Below are 13,652 nucleotides of genomic sequence, written 5' to 3' on the forward strand. Positions count from 1 at the left end.
TTTGATGGAATAACTGTTCAAATCTTTTGCCCATTTTCCAATCTGGTTTTGTTTTACTGTTTAGTTTTTAGAGTATTTAAAGTATGGTATGTGTGATTTGCAAGTAGTTTTCCCAGTATTTGGCTTCTATTCATCCTCTTAACTGGGTTTATGGTATGGCAAAAGTTGTTAGTTTCAATAAAGTTCAATTCTTTTGATTTTTTTTTCTTCTATGTGTGATACTTTCTGTGATATGTCTAAAAAGTCTTCAGTGAGCTATAGGTCATTAATTGGTCCAGAGCCATGTATTGAAAAGATTACCTTCCTTCATTGGATTGCTTTTCATCCGTTGTCATAAATTGTGCAGCTCTACTTGTGTTGGTCTCTTTCTCATTTCTCTATTCTGTTCCATGGATTTTTGTCTATCCTTTCATGAATGACATACTGTTTTGATTGTTATAGCTATATACTATCTTAAACTTGGGTAATTAGATTTTTCCCCTTTTTCAAAATTGTTTTTGCTACTCTGGTTCCTGTGCCTGATCTTGCCTGTATCAACAAAAAGTTTTGCTAGGATTTGATAGGAATTGCATTAAATCTATATTTCAAAATTTGGGAGTATTGAATGTCTTTTATGTTTCTTTTATCTTCTTTTTTTTTGGTACTGAGGATTAGACCCAGGGGTACCTGATGACTGAGTCATATCCCTACTCCTGCACCCCACTTTTTGTATTAGATACAGGGTCTTGCTGAGTTCTTTAGGGCCTTACTAAGTTGCTGAGACTGGCTTTCAACTTATAGTCCTCTTGCCTCAGCCTCCTGCTGGAATTACAGGAGTGCACTACCACGTCTGGCCTGTGTTTCTTCTAATCCACAAATACCATATTTATTCTCTCCATCGTGTACATCTTTTTTATTTATTAATTTCATTCATATTTTGTGGGTTTTAGCCTAAATCCTCTATAGTTTTGTTAGATTGATACTCAAGTATTTCTTTTTTGCTTGTCCTTTTTGCTTGAATAAATGTAAATGACATTGTATTTTTATTTTAAATATATATTTTAGTTGTAGTTGGACCCAACACTTTTAATTAATTTATTTATTTATGTGGTCCTGAGGATCAAACCCAGGGCCTCACATGTGCTAGGCGAGCGCTCTACTGCTGAGCCCCAGCCCTAGCCCTGTATTTTTTTATTTTAGTTTTCTCATATTAATTGTTAATGTTTAGAAATGCAGTTGATTTTTGCATGTTAATCTTTTATCTTTTGACCTAATGATGTTGTTGAACTCAACTACTTCTGGGTGGTTTTTATTTGTTTTTTGGTTTTGTGGTTTCTTTGAGATTTTCTGCACAGTCATCTGAAAATATGAATAATTTTATCTCTTCCTTTCTCATATGCATGCTTTTTATTTCTTTTATTACATTGACTACAAATTCCAATATTATACTGAGTAAGAAGAGTGGTATATTATTGATTTTTGAGGGAAAAAACTCTTTTATCATCAAGTATATTAGTTGTAGGGTTTTTTTGTGTTATCAAGTTGAGGAAGTGCAACTCTATTTCTTTTTTCCTTTTCTTTTTTAATATTTATTTTTTAGAAGTAGTTGGATACAATACCTTTATTTTATTTATTTAGTTTTACGTGGTCCTGAGGATCCAACCCAGGGCATTGCACGTGCTAGACGAGTGCTCTACTGCTGAGCCACAATCCCAGCCCCTGCAACTCTATTTCTAATTTTGAGAGTTTTTCCACATGAATGAGTGTTGGTCTTTGTCAAAAGCATTTTCTGTATTTGTTGATATGATCATGTGATTTTTTTTTTGCCTGTTCATACAGTGAATTATATTGGCTTATTTTTTAATATTGAATAAATCTTGCATCTTTGGAATAAACTATAGTTGGTTATGTTTATAATTCCTTTTATATATTGTTGAATTATACTGGCTACTATTTTGTTTAAAACTTTAGTATGTATATTTGTTAATGATATTGCTCTTTAATTTTCTTATCTGGTAGTAACTTGGATATTAAAGTGTTATTGGCTGCATATTATGAGTTGGAAAGTATTTTTTTCTTTTTCTGTTTTATGGAAGGGATTGTGTACAGTTGTGTTAATTTTTCTTTAAATAGTTGGTAGAATTCTCTGTGTAACTCCGGAGGATTTTTTTTAGTAGGCTTTACATAATTCATTAATAGCATTATATAAATTATCTTATTTGTATAGAGTTTGTTAATTTGTGTTTTTTAAGGAAGTGTTCATTGTTCATTGAAGTTTTTAAATTTATGTTTAGTTTTTCATGGTGTTCTTTTATTATCTTTTGTATATTTTCAGAACCCTTAGTGATAGCACTTGTATTTTTTAATATTTATTTTTAGTTGTAGATGGACACAATACCATTTATTTATTTATTTATTTGTTTGGTTGTTTATTTATTTATTTATTTTTTTTGTGGTGCTGCGGCCTTGCACTTGCTAGGTGAGTGCTCTACTGCTGAGCCACAACCTCAGCCCCCTGTTTTGGTTTTGATACTAGCAATTTGTGTCATCTTTCTTTTCTTTTTCTTTTTCTTTTCTTTTCTTTTTTTTTTTTTTTTGTTAATCTTGCTAGTAGAGATTTGTCAGTTTGATTGTTATTATCAGAGAACCAGCTCTTTGTTTCCTTGAGTTTCCACTGTTGACTTTGTTTGTGAGATTTTGTTATGGTTGTTTTGTTTTGTTCTTTGGTTTATGTTAGACTTATTTAATTATTCTTTTTAAAAAAATTTTCCTAGTTATACATGGACACAATATCTTTATTTTGTTTATTTATTTTTACATGGTACTGAGGATTGAACCCAGCTCCTCATATGTGCAAGGCAAGCGCTCTGCCGCTGAGCTACAACCCCAGCCTTAATTATTCTTTGTATAGTTTCTTTTCTAAAGAATTTAGGATGTGTGTATGAAATCATTACTTTTTTCCACTTCTTCAGCCCTGGGGTTCAAACCTTGGGCCTGTGAATGCTGAGCAAGTGCCCTAATACTGAGCTGCACTGCACCTGTCTCCCCTTACCCCTCCTCCCAGCCTTATTCTTTTCTTTTTTTAAAAGAAGATAACCTTTTAAAAATATATTTATTTATTTTTATTTTTATGTGGTGCTGAGGATTGAGCCCAGTGCCTCACGCATGTGAGGCAAGCACTCTACCACTGAGCCACAACCCCAGTCCAGCCTTACTTTTTTCTAATAAGACCAGCTAGTGCTGTGCATTCTCTTTCAGTACTGCTTTAACTATTTCACAGCTTTTGATATATCTCCATTTTCATTCAATTTAGTATATCCATTTATTTCTCTGAGACTTCCTTTTTGATCCATGGATTATTTAGAAATCGGTTGTTTATTTTCCAAGTGTTTGGAGATTTTCCTATCTTTTTTTAAAATAGGTTTTTAGTTGTCAGTGGACTTTATTTATTTGTATGTGGTGCTGAGAATCGAACCCAGTGCCTCACACATGCGATGCAAGTGCTCTACCACTGAGCCACAATCCCAGCCCAGATTTTCCTGTTTTTTTGTTATTTATTGTAGTTTGATTATGTTTTGGTCAGAGAACATAGTGTATAATTGAAATTCTTTTATATTTCATACAAGATATGTTCTGTCTTGGTAAGTGTTCCATGATCACTTGTAAAGAATGTGTATTCTGTTTTTGTTGGGTAGAATACTCTAAAAAATGTCAGTTAAATCCTCTTGATTCATGATGTTACGTTGTTCTCTTTGCTGATTCTATTAGTTATTGGAAGCAGAGTGTTCAGATTGCCAATTAAAATTGTGGATTTGTCTATTTCTCTTTCATTTCTATTAGTTTTTGTTTCACTTATTTCCCAATTCTGTTATTCAGAACATGCACATTTAAGGTTGCTTCCTGAGCTGGGGATGTAACCCATTATGGAGTGCTTGCCTGGCATGGGTGAGGCCCTGGGTTCTATCCCCAGCATCTCTCCTCCCCGTCCTTCTGTCCCCAGCATATCTATCTATCTATCTATCTATTTCTCTCTCTCTCTCTCTCTCTCTCTCTCTCTCTCTCTCTCTCTCTCTCACACACACACACACACACACACACACACGATTGCTTGCCCTTCTTGATGGATTACTCTTTTATCGTGATGTACTTTTCCACTCTGTTAGCAATTTTCTTTGCTGTGTAGTTCACTTTGATAATATAGCCACTTTGACTATCTTTTGATTAATATTTGCATTCTATAATCAATTTCTCATCCTTTAACTTTCAATTTATGTATATGGTTACATTTGAAGTAAATTTTTTATCTGTAAATGGGTCATGTTTATTCATTCTGCCAATCTGTCTTTTAATTTGAGGGCTATTTAGTTAATATTACTGTTGTTATTTGGAGGCTTTAACTTGCTGGAGTTTTGTTGTTTTCTGTTTAACCTTGATTTTTCACTTTTGAGTCCTGTTTTTGTCTTCTTATTGGATACTTGAACATTTACTATAATTCCACTTTGATTTACTAATAGTGTTTTTTGTATATAACTTTTCTTTTTTGTATACCCTTTCTATAGAAGTATTTTTCTTCTACCTTATAAGGTTAATTACTCAACTTTGTACTTTTGTCTTCTTTAACATTTTTTAGAACCTTGCTCACTTACCTTCCATAAAAATACATCTTTTTCCTAAAGGTATTCCATTGAACTTACATCCTAAATCATGCAAGATTTTAATCTTTATCATTTCTCATATTTTTATTGGTTACTCTAGATATTAGACACAATAGAACCTTACCTTATTTAGTGTTGACTTTTACTAGGTCAGATAAAGGGTAGAAATCTAACTTCCTTTGTCACTTTGTGCTCTTTTTTTAAAATAATATATTTACTTTTAACATCTTATAAACATTGAGAAATAATCAGACAATATAATATTTTTGCTTCAACTTTCAAGAGAAAAACTGTGTGTTATATTTTTTACATTTTTACTTTTCTTATTCTTCTGTCTTAATATACCAGTACATTTTCATTTTCTATTAAGAGAATTTCTTCTGCTGGTAATCAAGGTGCTAATTTTCCATACTCTGAGATTGTCTTGATTAAAAAAAAATGGGTATAGAATTCTGTTTTGACAGGATTTTTGTTGTTGTTGGCTTGAATTCTTTTGATTATGTCCTGTTTAATATATGGCCAGCTTTGTCGACCTATAAGTTTATGTCTTTTGCCAGTTTGGAAAATTTTTAGCCATAATTTACTTTAGTCTTTTTAGCCCTGTTTGCTTTTCTTGTTTTCACATAATTCAGGTCTGGTCAAAAATGTTTTTATACTAACTAAAATACTTTCAACATCTGTTTATTTTTCCCCAAAGAAATGAATCAGACACTTAAAAAAAAGAATCACTTCAGAAGCAACTCCTCCCACACAGAATTTAAACCATTTAAAATTGTTATTCATGCTAACAACATCTAGCTTTTGTTCACCCATACCTATAAACCTTTAAAATGATAAGAATAGATTATCCTCTTTGAAATTGCCCAGGAGTCTGTGTCTTTTTAGAATACAGCATTATTTATTTTACAACAGTCCTATGTAGTAATTATCCTCATTTTATAGATGAGAACATTTGAGATGGTAAAGGTTAAATAACTTGCTCCAAGTCACATGACCATTTAATGTTAGCTTGGACTATGATTCCCTGTCCTTTTTACATTGTACCCTTTTTATAGAAGTATTTTTCTTCTACCTTATAAGTTAATTACTCAACTTTGTACTTTTGTCTTATTTAACATTTTTTTAAACCCTTGCTCACTTACCTTCCATAAAAATACATCTTTTTCCTAAAGATATTCCATTGAACTTATATCCTAAATCATGCAAGATTTTAATCTTTATCATTTCTCTTGGCTATTAACTTTCCTGACCACTATAAGCTTGTGTTCATCCCTTCTATTCTGATAAAACTTCTTATTTCAGATTCATAGTAACTATATTTAAAAATAAAAATTACAGCAAAATATACATAATGTGAAAGTTGTTGATCTCAGGGAAAAGCTTTCAGTCTTTTAACCATTAAATATGATGTTAGTTATGGATTCTTCATACAAGGCCTTCATGTTTAATAGAAGATTTTCTTTGTAGTTTTTTGAGTGTGATTTTTTTTAATTAGGAAAGTATTTAATTGTTAAGTGCTTTATCTGTTTCTAATAAGATTGGTCATGTGGCTTTATCCCAGACTTATTAATATGGTGTATAACATTGATAGGTTTTTATATGCCCTCTTGGACCTGGTGTGTCATCTTTTTTATATGTTGCTGTATTCTAGTATTTTGTTGAACATTTTTTTGCCTCCATTCACATTTTATAAACTGTAACATGTAGTTTTCTTGTGATGTCTTGGCTTTGAAATCAGGGCAGTGCTGGCCTGGCAGAGTAAGTCAGGAAGTAATTCCTCCTTTTTGGTTCTTGAAAGAGTTGCAAAATACTTAGTGTGAATTCTTTTTTTTTTAGTTGTAGTTGGACATAGTACCTTTATTGTATTTTATTTATTTTTATGTGGTGCTGAAGATCAAACCCAGTGCCTTGCACATGTCAGGCAAGCTCTCTACTGCTGAGCCACAACCCCAACTTAGTGTTAATTCTTTAAATATTTGGTAGACTTTATCAGTGAAGCAAAGTTTGTTATGTTTTCATTTCCCATTGTCTCAGAGTATTTTTTATTTTTCCATGTTTCTCTTTTTACCCATTGTATTGAGTGCATTTTTAAATGGCTATACACTTGTAATTTTCCAATTTTTTTCTTGTTATGGTTTTGTAGTTTCATTCCATGGTGATTGGAAAAGATACTCTGTGATTTTAATCTTTTGAAAGTTAAGATTTATTGGATAGTGTTGAGGGCCACAGCCGAGTCCGGATGACGCATGGCATTTTTGCCAGAAGTAGTAGGTTGAGAGGTGACGCCAGCGAGCCATTAAGATAATGACTTTTAAGTTCTAGAGGAGTTCCCATTGAGTTCTGGTTGAGCTCTCCAGGGGATGCCTGAAGAGTTCGCATTGGTTGGGGAAGTGCCGGAGGAGGGATTTCTGGTTGGTGGTGCCTGGAGGAGCTGCTTGGCTTTGGGGAGAGTTCCCGGGGAGCATGTGTGGAGTGTGCTGGTAGAGTTCAGAAATAGAGTTTGTTCCTGCTTCAGTGGCTCATGATTTGTGCCCAGCCAGACTGCGGCAGGATGGCCTAACATAGGTCCATCTATCCTGGAGAATGTTCCAGGTGCCCTTAAGGAAAATGTGTATTCTATGATTGGGTGGAGTCTAGCTTGGTTCATATCTACTGTTTCCTTTGTTATCTTCTTTCTGGTGGTTCTATTCATTTTTGAAACTTGGTCATTGAAATCTACAATTATTTGTGGAACTATGATGTCTTCCTTTCAGTTCTATGTTGTTTCTTTTCTATATATTGGGCCTTTGTTTGATTCATATAAGTTTGTAATTATTATATCTTATTGAAAAATTGACTCTTTTATCAATATATACTTCCTTGCTTCTTTTAAAACCAAAAATCTGTTTTTTCTGATACTAATTTATCCAATTCAGTTCTTTTTTTCTTGTCTTTCTTAACATGTACATGGGATATCTTTCTTTTTTAACTTTTAATTTATGTCTTTAGATCTGAAGCACCTGTCCTGAAAACAGCATATAGATGGATTGATGTGTGTGTGTATTTAAAATTTACTTTGTCAGTCTCTGTCTTTTGTTTTGAGAGCTTAGTCCATTTATATTTAATAATTTTTTAGTGTCAGAATTTGTGTTTGGTACCTTTATAATTTCTTTTTTGGTGATGTTCTCAGTTTGCTCATATATAGTTTTCCTATAGTTCTGTTTCTTTTAGCTCTTCAAATGTAATTTAAAACAATTCTTGAAGTCTTTGTTTAGTAAGTCCAGTGTATAGGCTTCCTTGGGGATTGTTTCTGTTCATTTATTTTATTTCTCTAGATGAGCTATATTTTTCTTTGTGAATCTTGTAACTTTTTTAAAAATTGAAAATTAGTCAGTTAACTGTTTTATTGTATTAACTTTGGAAATCAGAGGTGTTTTCCAGAATTTGTTGGGTGTTGTGCTTTATCATTGATATTGTATCTGTTCGAAAGTTTTCCATGTTTTTTTTTTTTTTGTTGTTGTTGTTAGATTATTCCTTATTGGTGATTACTGAAGTCTCTCTCCTTCTGGTTTGTATTCACCTAATGTTTGGACAGAAATTTCTTTGAATTCTTTGAATTTCAGATGTGCAAACATACACCAAGAAAACCTTACCAAGAGGGGTGGGGTGGAGGGAGTATGAGAATCTCTCTCATCTCTTTTGGTCTTTGCAGATTTGTTTTTTGCAGGGGTATTCCTTCACCACTTAACTAGGTTTCCTCTGAGTTTCAGAATCAATCTAAGGTAAAAGCTTAGGGTCTTTTCAGCATTTTTTTCAACATGCTTTTTTTTTTTTTTTGCCTGAGCACGCAGGTGGCTTTCTACTTGCTATTTTTCTACTCATTCCTGGTGAGTCTCACTCCAGCTTCTTCTCTGGTAATAGATGGTCTGTTGTATATGTTGTGTCTGCAATCCTTCATCTTCTGGTTTAGTTGTCAGTTTTGTAGTTAGTTCCTTCAGTATCTCCCAGATAGGTTAAAATGGTAAATACAGTACAGTTTTACTTTGCTTTCTGGAGGGTCAAGGTATAGGGGGCAGGGATAGAAACCAGTCTGCTGGCAGCTTAAGACTATGACTATACTTCTCTACATTGGAGTGGAACAAAAACTAAATTGACAAACAACTTTTCTGTCATTTTAAAGATGACTTAATTGATTGTACTTTTGCTTGTTTGCTATAATCCTTAGTTTTCCGAGAGCTTCTATAAAATTGGTTCAAATAGGTGTGGGGTTGTGGCTCAGCAGTAGAGAGCTTGCCTAGCATGTGCAAAAGTGCTGGGTTTGAGCCTCAGCACCACATAAAAATAAATAAAATGAAGGTCTAAAAAAATATATAAAAATTGGTTCAAATAGCTCTGGTTGGGGAGTGTTTATGTGTGTGTGTGTGTGTGTGTGTGTGTGTTTGTGTGTGTGTGTGTGTGCGCGCAAACACGCGCTTGTGTGGGAAAGAGAGTCAGAATAGGGAAAGAGAGCTTGGAGCTTGCTAGTCTACCACTTTTCTGACATCTGATAGTGACTTAAAAAAGAGAAATATAGATAACAAAATTTAACAACTAATTCTAAAAAGTACATAGTTTAGTGGCATTAAGTCATTTATATGGTTGTGTAGCTGTCATTAGTGTAATTTTAATTACAAGTGATTTGGCTTTTCTTGCATTCTTCTTTCTATTTGACCTTTCTCTTACATTTTAGTTATTCTTAAGTTTCTTCCAGGAGTTACCTCAGCTTTACTGATGTGATTTTTGTCTTCCCTTTTTTCCTGCGTGCTCCTTGCACATTTTTTGCCCAGCTTACCTCTCAAATGTCAATGTTTCCCAAGGTTCTTTTCTTCATTCTGTTTGCTCTTGTTGAGCAACTGCATCTGTTCTCATGGATTAAGTGTGCTCTCGTGACTCCCAAGTGTATATAATAGTCCCAGTCTCTTGGTTGAAGTCAAACTCATATTTTCAACTGCAATAGTTATCTTTAAAATGATGTCCCTTGGGGACTTCAAATTTATTATGTCTAAAGCATTTATCTTTCCAACTTACATTTTCTGCCTTGGTTAATGAAGTCACTGTCTACTCATATAAATTAGAAGATATAATCATTCTTAACCCTTCTTGTTCCTCCTTCAGTTAGTCATTCATCAGGTTCTTTTGCTTCTAGGGCTCCATTCCCATTTCCCCAGTTTAGTTCAGTCTTTTATTCTTTTTCTTGAATTGCCACATCATCCTTCTAAATTGTTCCACTTTCTTCCAGTTTCTTCTGGATCTAATTTGCCAGCTTTTTCATTGCCAGACTTTATTAAAATAAAAACCAGTGTGTCACCCCCCCCCATTCCTCTGTTTTCAAATGGATATCCAAAGATAAATACCCAAATTCTTGGCCTGGTATGTCATACCTTTAACATTTCTTAACCCGTCTTCATTTTTTTGTTTCTTGAACTTCCTTCTTACTCTTCCCAATCTAGAACATTCTATTTTTATTCTCTAACTTCTCCTTTTTTTCCCTCTTTTTTGATTGCTTTGACCCACCTCCGTCTTATTCCAAGTTCTATTCTTCAAGATTCAGCCCAAATTTATGTCCTCTCTAAAGCCCCAAAGATCAGACAGTCTTTTGTTTATGTAGGAACTACTTGTAATACTTGATATCTTGTATTTTCTTTTCTACCTACTTGTGAACTCCCTGAGAAGTTTATTATTTTTTTCTGTTTCCCTACAAAAGAGGAGACTGATTCCTAAATAAATAATTATAATATAGTATTTAAATGTAACAATTCTTATAATAGGGAGAACAAAGGAAGTCTTTATTAACATAGCAGGATCTTTGGGAAGGCAGCAAAAAGTAATGGATATTTGAGGCAGTCTGAATATGAGTGTTCACATTCCAGCTGGAGACTAGAGCAGGTGCAAAGTCAGTGGGATAGAGTGAGTAAGGCTTATTTGGGAAATTACTATACTCTGCAGCTCAAGCCTAGCTATATGAATGCAGAGAAAATGATACTGCAAGGGCATTGTTGGAGACTAATTGGGAAAAGCCATTATTTGGTGGTCTGAGTAACTTGGAACAGTTTTTTTTTTTCATTATAATTGCCCTGATTGATATGAATACAGTAAGGTGATAAATACAGTAATGTGACACTTATTAAACACATTTTAATTGTATTTAGTTTGTTAAAATTTTTTAAGGCAGTTCTGTTTTCATTTTCATGTTAGTGTTTAATTTTGAGAATTTCTTATTTCTTTACTAGTGAAGGGATTTTCTGAAAACATTCTACTTCATAATACTAAACATTTTCTTTAAATAGTATTATCCTCTGTCATCAAAGTTTGGTATCATTCTTTTAGTAGCAGTGTTCAGTCTAGTTTAGAAATAACTTGGCTTTCAAAAGCTCTGGTATTTTTCAGGATAATTTCTCCCCAAATATGTCTGTTAGGTTTAGAATAATAAACACTTAGATTTTGAAAATTTACTAAAATGAATATTTCATATATGTATATAACATACCATTTTTCTATGATTTTTATGTTCTGTTGCCTTATAATAAACATGTTATTGTTTAATAGATCTAATCTGAAGTGGTATTTTATATAGGACTCTTATTTTTGTAAGAATATCTTGTAGAACTAAGGTTTGTACAAGTGTTCAGGTGAATAATTTTCTTCTACCTTTTACTTTTACCTTTTATAGCTTTTTTTCTTTTACCTTTTACAGCTCTGTTCTGAGATAGCCCAGCTACCCCGACACGTATCAATGCTTCTCAGGACATAAGAAATGTTCATACTTTAAAGATAATCTTGGACAATGTTATACTTGCAATTAGTTATGCATGCCTTTGTGTATATATATGAGAAAATGCTTTTCTACATGACTAGCTTCTTTTAAAATATTACTTCTATAACTGGTATACTACCATTGTTTAACTATTAGTAGCAAAGAATTTAATTATTGTAATTCTTTAGCATTGATTGGTCCCTTTTTTATATATGCTGTCCTCTACATTCTTTTTTTTGGGGGGGGTGTACTGGGAATTGAAGCCAAAGGCACTTAACCACTGAGCCTCATCGCCAGCCCCCTCTCCCCCTTTAATATATCTTATTTAGAGAAGGGTTGTGTTGAGTTGCTTAGGGCTTTGCTAAGTTTTGGGGGCCGGCTTTGAGCTACTGATCCTCCTGTCTCCGCCTCCCGAACCATTGTGATTATAAGCATGTGCCACTGTGCCCAGTCTCCTCTGCATTCTTAAATTTATGATTAAGCTAGATGATAAACATGTTGTGAAAGTAGATTGTAGCTTTGCTTCATTTCTAAATCATGAAATGTAAGACTATATGCTTAAGCTGTCATTCCTTGTCATTTGTTTTTGCACTTGGAAGACTATTAATTTCTGTTAAGGTACTGAATCCCTTTATCAAAATTTTAACTTTAGGAAATGCAGAAGTATTTTCTTCATTTTGTTACAGAATTTAGAACATTGAGTGAAAGTCTGGATTCCTTGCCCCAATTTATGGTTGGGTATGCACATGGCTTATATTGTATAACTTCTTCTCTGTATTAAAGGGGAAGCTTGCATCTCTGTGTCTCATTCTAGTGTCTTCACTCCCTTAGCCTCAGTTGGAATATGCTTTAAATTATGCTAGAATACCTTCTTGCCAGTTTTCTCTCTCTGATAAGAGGTATGTGATTTTTGCATATGGATGATACTGAAAAAGCAATAGACTATCTCCTATTACTGTAAAATTAAAGCATACAGTGATAGGTCCAAACACATAGTGATCATAAGCAGTTAGTGGAGTCAGCTAGTCTTTCGTTGACAAATACATAATCAAATACTATGACCAAAATAAGCCAGATGGGATTACTGCATTGAGGAAGATTTTTGACATCATGATCTAAGATTTACTCTTAAGGTTTTATGACCATATGATAAGAAGGTTTTTTTTTTTTTTTTTAATGTCGTTTCTATCAACAGGGAGACTAACTTGTAGAGCTTTCTGATGTTAGCTACAGAAATAGAGAAGTGGTATTATTAAGGGCTAAACATTTCTCTTCCTTTGCTTTCTTGTCACAAATTTATTATATGAGTTGCAGATAGGTGTTCATTATCCTTATTTTTCAATAAAGAAAACTGAGGCTCAGAAAGGTTATGTGACTTGACCTCCCAGTAGTAGCATGTGAATACACTATTTTTTCCTTTAAAAAGCAAGTGCTTTTTTTTTAATGCTCAAATTTTTCAACAACTCTGCAAGTGATTCTTTTTAAGCATGACTCAACTCATTCTTCATCATTATACATCATTGTTAAACAAACCACATTTACCAGAGGGTAACACTTTGTAATGGAGATAGGTTAGAATTACCTGAATGGCAGGATGTATAGTCTGAATAAGTGCCTTTCCATTCCAACACTGACTGGTACACCTTCACAGTGCCCTGGTACTTGGTTAGTAAATATCCACTGAAAAGCAAACGTTCATGCTTGTCCTTTACTACTGGTTGCCCTAGAAAGTGCTTTAAAGAAAGAAAGAAAGAACTCTATGAAAACTTAATACATTTTTAGAATTAAATATGTGTATATAACTTGTGTTTGGGATTATGTGGAATTTATACTAAACTTCATGCTTCATTAACTATTTAGCTATTACCTTGTAAAGTATTTGTAGTGAGAAATGTAGGTTTTTGATGTATACTTGTGAAAATAAAGAGCAGGTAAAATATAAAACGTCATGCCCTTATGTGGAGAAAAATGCATGAATTAAAATCATCTGCTGCTCATCTGTGGTGATTTTCCTGATCCTGTGCCTGGCCGGTTTAGAAAGTGGAAAATCTACATATGAAATAAAAACAGCTTTTATTTAATTTCATTACTCACTAACCTGTAAAAGGGTGTAAAAATCTTGTGTTAAATGAACACAAGATATATTAGAGATGGGAAATTAAATATTAAGTGTAACTTCTATTCTTTAATCTTAAAAAAGCAAAATTCTTTAATGTGATCCAAAAAAACTGTTTTTTTGTTTCTTT

General features: G+C 33.2%; 1 protein-coding gene across 4 annotated transcripts in view; it reads left to right on the forward strand.

Annotated features, from left to right (window-relative positions):
• Positions 1-13,652, forward strand: part of Rock1 (Rho associated coiled-coil containing protein kinase 1) — a 146,994-nt gene that overhangs the window by 27,654 nt on the left and 105,688 nt on the right. The gene's annotated exons all lie outside the window — the stretch shown is intronic.

The sequence above is a fragment of the Ictidomys tridecemlineatus genome, chromosome 13 (assembly GCF_052094955.1).
Source record: "Ictidomys tridecemlineatus isolate mIctTri1 chromosome 13, mIctTri1.hap1, whole genome shotgun sequence".
Taxonomy (NCBI): Eukaryota; Metazoa; Chordata; class Mammalia; order Rodentia; family Sciuridae; genus Ictidomys; species Ictidomys tridecemlineatus.